Below are 12,713 nucleotides of genomic sequence, written 5' to 3'. Positions count from 1 at the left end.
TTTCTGTAACCAATATTGCAAAATACATTTGTGACCAATCATGCATGCCTTTTGAAATAAAATACATCTACCTTGACCATATACCCCACAAGCAGCAGCTTTGCCAAATAACACCCCCCTTGGAGACTCCATTAATTGACAATCCCATAATAGCATGGCAGACCAGAAAGATTTCATAAGAGGACATTGCCACAATGCACTAATTCCTGCATGGAATTAACTAATCCTGCATGGAATGCTTGTACTTGTGAGAAATATGCCCTATGCAAAACTACACATACATTCCCTTCAAACATAGCCCTTAATCATTTTAGGCAATCGATTTATAGCTTGACTAAAATCTTGAAGTGATATTTGAGTCCCCAACTCATCACACCATTTTTGTATATTGCTATCATATGTTCTACTTGGAATTAAACACCACCACCACTTATGGAACAAAGATACAGAGATTGGAACCTCATTACATTGGTTAAAAAAATGCCTGTTAAAATGAAAGCTACAGAATAACCCTGTGGCCACTTCAGCTGAGCGCCAGCAGGTGGCGCCAGGACTCCGTATTGCTTTAAATTTGGGCAAATTTTGGCAGCTGGCCCAGTTATTTTCAAAACTGCTGCAGGATCCGTGAGTATCAGTAAGGGCTTGATAAAATATCAGCATATGAGATTGTTATGTTATCTGGTCATGTTTTATTTATTTACAAAATAGGTCAGTTAATGTTTATTAGGGCCACAAAGCCAAATCTACAAAAATATTATTGAAACAGCGAATGAGGGTGGGCAAAGACCAACACGACCCAGTTGAGATTTGTGAACTGACGTGGATGTACCTTGTAAACTCTCAAAGCCAGTAAGCCAGCACCAATTCTCTTCCTGCCCATATTTTCCACCCACCTGTGGACTCCTTCTCAGATATTGTATTCACTACTAGTGTATGCATAGGGAAAGATAATGTGAATATAGCATTCCCTATCACAGGGGTAGGCAATTCCGGTCCTCGAGAGCTGGAGCCAGGTCATGTTTTCAGGATATCCACAATGAATATGTATGAGGTGGATTTGCATGCACTGCCTCCTTGAGAAGCAAATTTATCTTATGCATATTTATTGTGGATATCCTGAAAACCAAACCCTTTGCAGGGTGCGCCTTAGTAAAAGGGCCCCTAACTATTTTTTTTCTGCGGCCCTCCTACAAATCCAAAATGTGGATTATCAGCTATACACAGCTGAAAGCAGTGCAACATGCAGAAAGAGAAAAAGTATCGACCGTTCTCACCTCCAGCACTGGACACACGCACAAGCTGCACTGCCTCCCACCATGGCTCCAAGATGCACGTTCTGGAACATTGCCCACCTCACTGATGTAACCTCATGCAAGCGCTTTCCTGCATCTGGACGCGATTGGACTCCACCTCACAATTGCGTACAGACGTGGGAAAGCGCTTGCGTGAGGTTACAGCGAGCACCGGACGCAACCGCCGGACACTTGTGGAGTGGTCAATCGTGTACAGACCAAGGGCCTCAAAATAGTACCTGGCAGGCTGCATGTGGCCCCGGGCCGCGAGTTTGAGACCGCTGATCTATCACATTCCATAGTAAAAACATAGTGATATAGTAGATGATGGCCGATAAAGACCCGGATGGTCCATCTAGTCTGCCCAACCTGATTCAGTCTAAAAATTTGTTAGTTTTTTTTCTTCTCCTCCTTAGCTATTTCTGGGCAAGAATCCAAAGCTCTGCCCAGTTCTACTAAAGTCTCCGTCAAAGCTCACTCCAGTCCATCTACACCCTCCCAGCCATTGAAGCCCTCCCCAGCCCATCCTCCCCTGAATGGCCATATACAGACACTGACCATGCAAGTCTGCCCAGTACTGGCCTTAGTTCTTCAACATTTACTATTATTTTCTGATTCTAAATCCTCACGTGTTTATCCCATGCTTTTTTTGAACTCCGTCACCGTGTTCATCTCCACCACCTCTCTCGGGAGCGCATTCCAGGCATCCACCACCCTCTCCGTGGGTTGTAGCACCATTACAGAAGCTCATGTGAACCGCTCTGAATTGACTGCCCAGTCATTATGGCTTTGAGGAAGTTCTACAAACTGAGGCCTTCATTAAGGCATGGCAAAATGTGCTTAACTCCAATTCCATCGGCTTAATTCAAGTAGTGGACTTGGGTCTTCAAAAACCACTCAAACAACCACCCTTCCCAAGTCGATATTAGAAGCTTCAAATGATCTTGTAGCTCTTATGTTCTTATATAAACTTCCCCCTTAACTCAGACCTCAGAAACACAACTCGCTACTCAAAGTGTAATCATAGCAGCTGGCTTAACGTGCTTCTACCTCGGTCTTAAATGAGTTTTTTTTGTACTGGCAATTTTCAAAATACTTAAAGTGCATCGCATTTCAAAAGTGCTTCGAATGCCACTTCAAGATTTTAGTCAAGCTATTCATCGTGTGCCTAAAATTATTAAGGGTTATGTCTTGAGGGAATGTACGTATAGAGTTTTGCATAGGGCGTATTTCTCACAGGTACAAGCATTTCATGCAGGATTAGTTAATTCTCCTGTTTGTATCAAAAGATCCGAATACTGTATCTCATGCATTGTGGCAAAGTCCTCTTATTAAATCATTCTGGTCTGCCATCCTATTATTTTTAGGTTCATTATGGAATAGTCAATTGGTGGAATCCCCAAGGGGGGGTGTTATTTGGTAAAGCTGCTGCTTGTGGGGGTTTTGGACAAGGAAGAAGCATTTTATTTCAAAAGGCATGCATGATTGGTCATAAATGCATTTTGCAATATTGGTTACAGAAAGATCCTCCTAGTTATTGGCATTGGAGGAACCAATTCCATCGTTTAATTTTATTTGAGGTTTGGGAGGTTCGTATATTTCCTTGAAGAACTCATTTATTTTTGAAAATTTGGGACCCTTATATACAAAAATTATCCTTGAGAGCAAGAAGTATGATTCTTAATACTTTACATTGAAGCTATGTAAATGTTCTTTGCATTTTTATACTTGGTATTTGATGTCGCCTTTCATTCTAGGGTAGGGGGTGGAATAGGAACAATGATATTAATATGTGTGAAATTACTTGAACTGTATTTTTGTTTAATTCATTTATTATAATGTTATAATAAAATCAAAACAATGGGGGTGGGGAATAAGGGGGGAGAAGAGGGTAAGGGGTAATAGGTAATTTGAAACATTTATTTTGAAGGAATGATAAACATATGTTGGAAGTTAATATGGTAAATTTAATATGTAATGACTTTTTACTGTATTATATTATTATATATTTATTGCATTTCTTCAATAAAATGTTATAAATTAAGGTACTTATAAACTGCCCTTTTGCAATACCATCAAGGCGGCTTTAATATTCTGGTACTCTAAGATGGCACCTGGGGCAGACCACCCCCAAACCCAAATAAAGGGAATAAAAGGGATGGCTCTTCACTCAGGCCTTTAATAACATAACATAACAATCCACTTGTATATCGCTTTACCTTTCAGTTCTAAGCGGTTCACAAGAATCAAAGAAGCTGCACATTCATAGTGAACTACAAGCTCCGATATTAAAATTTATCACATAAATAATAATAATAACTTTATTCTTGTATACCGCATTACCATGGAAGCTCTATGCGGTTAACAGGTGAAGAGACTGTACATTTACAGCGAAGTTACAATTTAGCCAACATGACTTCTTTTTTGGCACAGTTTGCAGCACAAAGCATTAGACACTTTTTAGGCTTTTTTATAGCACCAGCCACTTGAAAGTTTATACATTTAATCAATGCATCAGTCACTTTAATTAGTGGATTGCGCTTGTCACTTTATCTACAGTTTTATTCAAGTACTTTTTTAGTAAATAACATGTAGAGAATTTTAGCTTTAATTGGCACGTTGATGTAATTAGTCAGACCATTCTATAACAATAGTGAAGGTTTTTATGATCTATGAAAGATATCCACGCCACTATTCCATATTGGATGATATTATTATGATCCTAGGAGTGGCAATTCTGAGATCTTTTCCTTCACTCAATTAATAACTAGACTAACGATTTGACTAATATCAACTTTATAATTGCTCTCCAGATTAACTTTTTTGTGGATCTTAATCTTTACTCTGTTTGTTTCTCTATTTAGGACAGGAATAAAAGAAACAGATTATTTTTCCGATTGATTTCTCATCTTTTTCGATTTGGTTTATTGGATTATAAGACATTATAAAAGAAACATAGAAACATGAATATTTTTATTGCTGCAATTGTTTATTGTATATGTTTGAATTATTCGTGCTGTACACTGCCTTGCCTGAATTTCCTCAAGAAGACAGTAAATCAATCCTAATAAATATATACCACCTTTCTGTGGCTACAAATTTATTGACAATATAATGATAATAATAGTTGATAAAATTAGAGAATTCGGAAAGAACATTTCTCAGGTTCTGCTGCTGGTTCATTTCTTGTAGGTTTGCGGCCTGGTGTCAGGATCCCATATCTTGCTGCTAATACTATACAGTAGAGAATGACACGGTGACAAAATTCATCACCGTTCCCGTCCCTGCGGATAACCGCGGGAAATAATCCCATGCCATTTTCTAGTGTCTATTTCAACCTCAGTTCTTCTACACCAGCATTGATGTGATTGGCTCTTAGGCACTGGTGGAATGAGGCATTATGACATCACAATATCTGCTCTGGATACCAGAGACTGTCATTCTGTAGTGTCTGTTTCAACCTCGGTCCTTCCACACCAGCATTCTTCAAAGCAAAGCTTGCGGGTCAGTGGTTGTGGCCATTCATACTCTGATTCTTATGTGAGCCAAGGATAATGAAGCCATTGTGACATCACTGATGTGATTGGCTCTTAGGCACTGGTGGAATGAGGCATTATGACATCACAATATCTGCTCTGGATACCAGAGACTGTCATTCTGTAGTGTCTGTTTCAACCTCGGTCCTTCCACACCAGCATTCTTCAAAGCAAAGCTTGCGGGTCAGTGGTTGTGGCCATTCATACTCTGATTCTTATGTGAGCCAAGGATAATGAAGCCATTGTGACATCACTGATGTGATTGGCTCTTAGGCACTGGTGGAATGAGGCATTATGACATCACACTATCTGCTCTGGATACCAGAGACTGTCATTCTGTAGTGTCTGTTTCAACCTCGGTCCTTCTACACCAGCATTCTTCAAAGCAAAGCTTGCGGGTCAGTGGTTGTGGCCATTCGTACTCTAATTCTTCCCTCTCTCCTTAAAGAATGACATGAAAATGGTTTCCCGTGGTTATCCGTGGGGACGGGAACGGTGATGAATTTTGTCACCGTGTCATTCTCTACTATACAGTTTATACCATCATTAAGAAAACCTGATAAATACACGAAACCTTCTACCTTGCATCCCTCACTCCCAATCCCGCTTTCCCCAATCCTGTTATCACCCAGCTGTCCAAGGGTAAAGGACATGGGGGGGGGGGGGGTCTATCTGAGCTGCCTGTTGAGGCTGCTTTCCAGCTGTGTGAGCCATGACTTCTGAGGGTGGAAGAGGACCCTATGAAACTTCCTGCTTTGTCAGAACAGGTGGGATTCTTGGACCCCTGCCCGGTTAGAACATTTCAGACGAGATCTGAGCATGCTGCTGTCCAAGGATGAGTAACTTCTGGGGCTCATTAATCAAATCACAGCAGCTGAAGAGGTGTCAAAGTCCTTCCAGAGCAGGAGAGGCAGCAGATGGGCCCCTGAGCCAGGGCTGGAAGGAGGGTCAAAAGCTTGCTACAAAAATAACTTGGCAAGAATTTGGGATCATTCACCCCTTTGCAAAACACTTTTGCTGTAGGACGTCACCAGAAAGTTAGTCTACAGGTGGCAATTGGCTTTATGAATGGGCAAACATGTGTTCAACGACGGCTGAGAAGATTTAAGGTGTCTGGGAGAAATTGGGGCCGATTCAGAAAAGCTCGCAGTCGAGCAGCACGCGAATATCTGAGCGTCTGGCTTCTAACATGAGTGTGATACCTTGTCATGCAGAAAGACAAATGGATTCTAAGTTTATGTGCAGAAAGCCTTGTGGCTCATGGAAGAGTGTATAGGACTCATGCACAGAAAGGTTTCATGGTAAGCGCAGGCTCTTGTGCACATGGCCCAAAAGAAAGCAGAAGTGCCAGCACATATCGGCGCTTGCTTTCCTAAACATTTATATGCAAGCAATTTTGAAGAGGCTCGGGTTCTAGGCACTGAAAGACAGGCGCCATGTGTACTTTCACTTTCGGTTTTGGTCAGGCATGCACACACGTCTGTAATCTCCTGTCTGCCTTTGAACCTTGCTGGGGCTTCCTTCGGGTGGCACATGGAGACAAAGCCAGCAATTAAACCCCCCAAACCGGCATGAAATCCTCTCCGTGAACCCTTGTGGACAGCCCCAGACCTGGTGAAGAAATTGTCATGATAACTGCGTATCGAAAGCCCCTGTTTACCTGCTGCTAGCTCAGACCAGTGGTCCATCTTGCCCGGCAGTCCGCTCACGCGGCGGCCCTTAGGTCAAAGACCAGTGCTCTAAATGAGTCCAGCCTCACCTGTGTACGTTCCAGTTTAGCAGGAACTTGTCCAACTTTGTCTTGAATCCCTGGAGGGTGTTTTCCCCTATAACAGCCTCTGGAAGAGCGTTCCAGTTGTCTACCACTCTCTGGGTGAAGAAGAACTTCCTTACGCTTGTATGGAATCAATCCCCTTTCAGCTTTAGGGAGTGCCCTCTTGTTCTCCCTACCTTGGAGAGGGTGAATAATCTGTCTTTATGTACTAAGTCTATTCCCTACAGTATCTTGAATGTTTCGATCATATCCCCTCTCAGTCTCCTCTTTTCAAGGGAGAAGAGGCCCAGTTTCTCTTATCTCTCACTGTACGGCAACTCCTCCAGTCCCTTAACCATCTTAGTTGCTCTTCTCTGGACCCTTTCAAGTAATACCGTGTCCTTCTTCATGTACGGCGACCAGTGTAATAATTTACAAGCTGTCTCGGTATCAGCTGTTAAAGATTCTACAGTGATACATTCTAAAATTGAATCTATGAAAAATATGAATAGAGTAAAAAATCTCCGCTTGGTCAATTTTCCAGTAACTCATTTATTGTCACCTGAAATTTTATTAAGGAAGTTTTTCAAAGAAGTACTGGGAATGGCCAATGCGGAGAATTTTCCAATAAATAATTATTACTATATTAAAAAAATTGAATCTGCCCAGGAGGTGGACCATCTGGCCACAACAGAGGTAAATTTGACTGAATTTTTGGAAGATACACAGGATGTGATCCAGAGTCGGTCCACCCTGGTGATAACATGCATGAGTGAGATGGATAAGATGTTAATAATGAAACTTTATTTTAAAAATAGGTTAATGAAATTTTGTGGGGATTTGGTTAGGATTTTTCCGGATGTCTCTAGAACCACTCAATTGAGAAGGAAAGAATTTCTGAAATTGAAGGATAGAGTTCTGGCTCTAGAGGCATCTTTTTACCTGAAATTTCCTTGCAAATGTTTGGTTAAGTTACAAGATATTGAGTATGTTTTTTGGGATCCTATACAACTACAACAATTTTTAGTTGCGAGAGAACAGAAATGAGTTTGTTTCATCTAGCTGAGAATAAGAGGAGAAATTAAATTAATATCCCATTTAGTAAGGAATGATTCAAGGTGGTCTAGTACGAACCGAGAATTATTGTCCTTTAGTTTTCTTGAATTTATTTGATTAGAAATAGTAACATGTTCTCCCCATTGATGTGGGCTTAAAAGGAATTATGTATGTATGATTTGATTATGTATTGTTCTGTGTGATTTTTCCTTTGGAATTATTGGATATTGTAATGTATTCAAAATTATAATTAAAAAAAAAAAAAAATTTTTAAAAACCACAAAGCACACTGTATGCAGAGAAAATGTTAATTATCATTTATATTCCGTGGGTTTTCAAAGAGGTCAAGTCAGACGATTCTATGCAATGTCACCTCAGGAACAACTATACAAAAATAGACAAATATACCCCCTCCCTTTTTACTAAATCGCAATAGCGGTTTTTAGAGTGAACATAGGTTAGGACTACTGATTTTAGGTTTTAACTGAGAAGCACCAATAAACAACCCTCAAAGTAAAAACAAACAAACAAATTAATCCCCCTTTTACGAAGCCACATTAGGCTTTTTTTTTTTATTGCCGACTGCGGGGGTATTTTAAAAATAATTCAAAAGTAGAAAATACAAATAAACCTTATAGTTCAAACCTTTTAATGTAATTTCCAATTACAAAGAACAATTCCCCCCCCAACATCCCAAACCACTAATACAGTTCTACTGAAAATTCCCAGTAGCCCAATTAAATAAAAATATTAACATCAAGAGCTTAAATAAACATTTTTACAATCTTAAAAATGAACCAGTGGTGCCCAGACTCTCTTAAATGGTTAATTGCTGCAAGTTCATCCTTGCTAGACAAACTACATTTCTCCATAGATATGAGTAGTAAAACCAGGGCTGCCCAATTCCGGTCCTCGAGATCTACTGGCAGGCCAGGGTTTCAGGATATCCACAATGAATATGCATGAGAGAGAGATTTGCATACCAAGAAGGCAGTGCAGGCAAATCTCTCTCATGCATATTCATTGTGGCTATCCTGAAAACCTGGCCTGCCAGTAGATCTCGAGGACCGGAATTGGGCAGCCCTTAAGACAATATTAATTGTACAAATGGCCGCTGAAAAGTTCTCAGCCCGAGCAAGAAGAGAATGATGTGGAGCCGTGAACCTTACAAGTTGTTCCACACTTTTCATTGAAATGAAAAGTATCAGGAAAAGTGTGGAATAACTTGTAAGGTTCACAGCTCCACGTCATTCTCTTCTTGGTTGGGCTGAGAACTTTTTAGTGGCTCCTCATATTGTGATGTCATAATGCCTCATTCCACCAATGCCTAAGAGCCAACTTCATTGGTGATGTCACAATGGCTTGGTTTCTCTATACTTGTGCCCATTTAGTAGATGCGTTTTAGAGAATGACACGGTGATAAAATTCATCACCGTTCCCGTCCCCGCGGAAAACCGCAGGAAACCATCTTCATGTCATTCTTTAAAGAGAGAGGGAAGAATCAGAGTATGAATGGCCACAACCACTGACCCGCAAGCTTTGCTTTGAAGAATGCTGGTGTAGAAGGACTGAGGCTGAAACAGACACTACAGAATGACAGTCTCTGGTATCCAGAGCAGATATTGTGATGTCATAATGCCTCATTCCACCAGTGCCTAAGAGCCAATCACATCAGTGATGTCACAATGGCTTCATTATCCTTGGCTCACATAAGAATCAGAGTATGAATGGCCACAACCACTGACCCGCAAGCTTTGCTTTGAAGAATGCTGGTGTAGAAGGACTGAGGTTGAAACAGACACTACAGAATGACAGTCTCTGGTATCCAGAGCAGATATTGTGATGTCATAATGCCTCATTCCACCAGTGCTTAAGAGCCAATCACATCAGTGATGTCACAATGGCTTCATTATCCTTGGCTCACATAAGAATCAGAGTATGAATGGCCACAACCACTGACCCGCAAGCTTTGCTTTGAAGAAGGACTGAGGTTGAAATAGACACTAGAAAATGACATGGGATTATTTCCCGCGGTTATCCGCGGGGACGGGAACGGTGATGAATTTTGTCACCGTGTCATTCTCTAATGCGTTTCCCTCATTGAAACGAAAAGCGTCATGAGCAGTGTGGAATAACTTGTATGGAGGACATGTGCCGGGAAATCCCTAGGTGAGGTTATGCAATCCCTAAAAGATCCTTTGGAGGGAGCAGGATAACTCAAGGATCTTGCCTCTGATATATTGTGCCATAACACTGAAGGCGTTCACAAGGTCCTGCCCTTCTCCCTTGTCTACGTTTGTCCCACTACTAACCAGAGTGCTGCTTCCACCCAGATGTCTTCCGTCAGCCAGTAGATCCAATGCTTATCTGCACGTCCTTGCCATACCCTCTCCCCCTCCCCCACCTCTCGCCTAAAGTCTGGCTCTGAACCAGATGTGCAGCAGGCTGTAGAAGCAGGGAACCAGGAGGGTACTGCCAGGGGACCGGCCGACGACAGCATGCCCGTTCAGCTCCAGTCACCGGAGGCAGACATCCTGGCACTCTCCATGCCCCAGTGCTCAAAACCTGTTCCCCCCCCCCCCCACCACCTCTCACCCTATGACGTGTCAATGCTACGGTTAATAGGGCACAGTGAAGTGGAGGGGGTGAAGATTGGTTGAGGAGGGGAGATTCAGGTGATTCAGAGCAGGAAATAAGATGAGAAAGTGAAGAGTGGGGAGAAGAAACACAGCTGAACATGAGTCATCCGCAGGTCGGAAATCACAGCTATGCTTGTGGGAAGGGGAAGGGGTTTGCCCCCCTCTAAGATTTATGTATCCCAGGAGGCAGGATGAGGCGGGCAGGCACAGGAACATAGACAAAATGAAACCTTACCCAACAAAGTGGGCACATGAAGTACTCTCGCTCCCGTGCCTGGCCTGGCCTGTCAGTATCTAAGGCAGAGTGTGAGTGCCATTCCTCACCTGATGTTATTTTATTCCTCCATAAGGCTGCCAACTGGATCTGTATTTGCAGAATAGGGTTGATCCAGTCCTTATATTACTTGGAGTTCTGACTTCCCCATTGCTGTCCTTATGAAAAGGAAAACTACAAGTCCCATCATGCATGTAAACCCAGGACTGGATCAACACTGTCCTGTGAATCTGGAGCCAGTTGGCAGCTAGCTCTCAGGTGAGCAGTGACAGGCAAAGTCATCCTATTGTTACTCTGCATATAAGGTTTGCAGTAGAAAATTACACGGGGCCAAATTTGTTCCCGTCCCTGCGGGAACTCAATTTTCCCGTCCCATTCCTGTAAGCTCTGCCTTAACCGCACAAGCCTCGGACTTATGATTTTAAAGAGTTTGAGGCTTGTGCAGATGAGGACAGAGCTTGCAGGAATGGGGCAGGGGCAGGAAAATAACTCACCAGGACAGGAAAATAAGTTCCCTCGGGGACAGGGAAAAATTTGTTCCTATGCCATTCTCTAGTTTGCAGTCCTGGCTTTGTCTATAAAGAACCAAATTCTAAGCAAGGTTTAGATAGTCCCTACTCACATGGGGCCATCTGGTGCTGCATCTCTCCTTCCAGTGAGGCCCTAAACACAGCAAAACTGCCAGAAATAGCCAAGGGGGGAAAAATGAACCTGAATTTTCCCTTTCTCCTAGGACAAGCAGGATGAGTCAGCCACATATGGGTGTTGTCCCAACACCTCCCAATTTGCGGATAAGCTCTCCAATAGCTCAGAGAGATTTTTATTTTTATTTTTTTTCTCTGAGCACGTGCAGTGCCCGGGCCCCATTGGGCATGCCCGAGCACTACCCATTTCCCCCTGCTTCCCCCTAATCCCCAGTCTTTAGTTTCCGCCCGTTCCCATCGGTCGGATTTTTCTACAGCTCTCCATTACAACTTTTCTACTCATCAACTTGAAGATGCCTGAATCATCTAAAGAAACAACTGGGATGCAGGAGGAGGATGAACACACTGGATCCTCATGAATTGTGCGCCCACTGATTGGATCCGGCGCTCGAGGTTTCCGTGTGGCTTGCATTGTGCACACATGTCACCACGTGCACGCAAGCTAAGGAAGAGGGCACTGAGAGACTTCATGAAGAGAAGTGAGGCCCGAGAATCTTCCTCCAGCAGCCATCCTCATCGGAGCGTAGCAGCGGGGGATCCACAGACGAATCCGGTGAGGAGCCTCCAGGACATCCTGGCTCAGTCAACCCCCCCGACTGCAACTTGCCCGGTCGAGAAATCTCTCTCGGAGGTCCTGCATGCTTTCGCTAGCCGCCAGCCCCTGCAGGAAGCCGATAGGAGTCTCACCAGACCGAGAGATCTCTCCAGGAGTTCCTGCATGTTGCTGCTTACAGCCAGGCATGAAGAGAAGTGAGGCCCGAGAATCTCCCTCCAGCAGCCATCCTCATCAGAATGCAGCAGCGGGGGATCCACAAGCTACAGTGGCAAGGAGCCTCCAGGATGCCCTGGCTCAGCTAATCCCCCTGCCTGCACTTGGCCCGGTAGAGAAATATCTCCCGGAGTCCCTGCATGTTGCCGCTTAGAACCAGCCTCTGCAGGGCAGCCGATAGGAGTCTTGCCAGACCGAGAGATCTCTCCAGGAATCCCTGCATGTTGCCACCTACAGCCATCCTCTGCAGGGCAGCCGATAGGAGTCTTGCATGCTGCTGCGTAAATCCACAGCCTCTGCAAGCAACAGATCGGGGCTTTCACCCTCCAGACGGCATGCTGCCTCTTACAGCCAGCCTCTGCAGGGAGCCGATTGGGGTTCAAAGGTAAGTCCTAGCTGCTTGTTTTTGGGAAAACCTCTGATAATCTGTTGCAGCCCCGAGGGCTCTGCCCCACCCTCCTCCCAATCTGAATTTAAGGAGAAAGAATCTCCCATGCTTCTTTCCCTTGGAGGGGACCTGCAGACCTCTCCCCCCAGTAGGAGACATGCTGCCCCAGAGTTCAGCTTATAAAGGACATGCTGGAAAAAACCCCCAAAAAAAAACAACAACTCGATGTTTCTTTCCCTCTTGGGGTCCTGCAGAGTCTACAATTCACACCTTTCCCACCCTGCCCCCCTCCCCCTCTCATG

The sequence above is a fragment of the Geotrypetes seraphini genome, chromosome 8 (assembly GCF_902459505.1).
Source record: "Geotrypetes seraphini chromosome 8, aGeoSer1.1, whole genome shotgun sequence".
Lineage (NCBI taxonomy): Eukaryota > Metazoa > Chordata > Amphibia > Gymnophiona > Dermophiidae > Geotrypetes > Geotrypetes seraphini.
Note: the sequence above shows the minus strand (reverse complement) of the source record.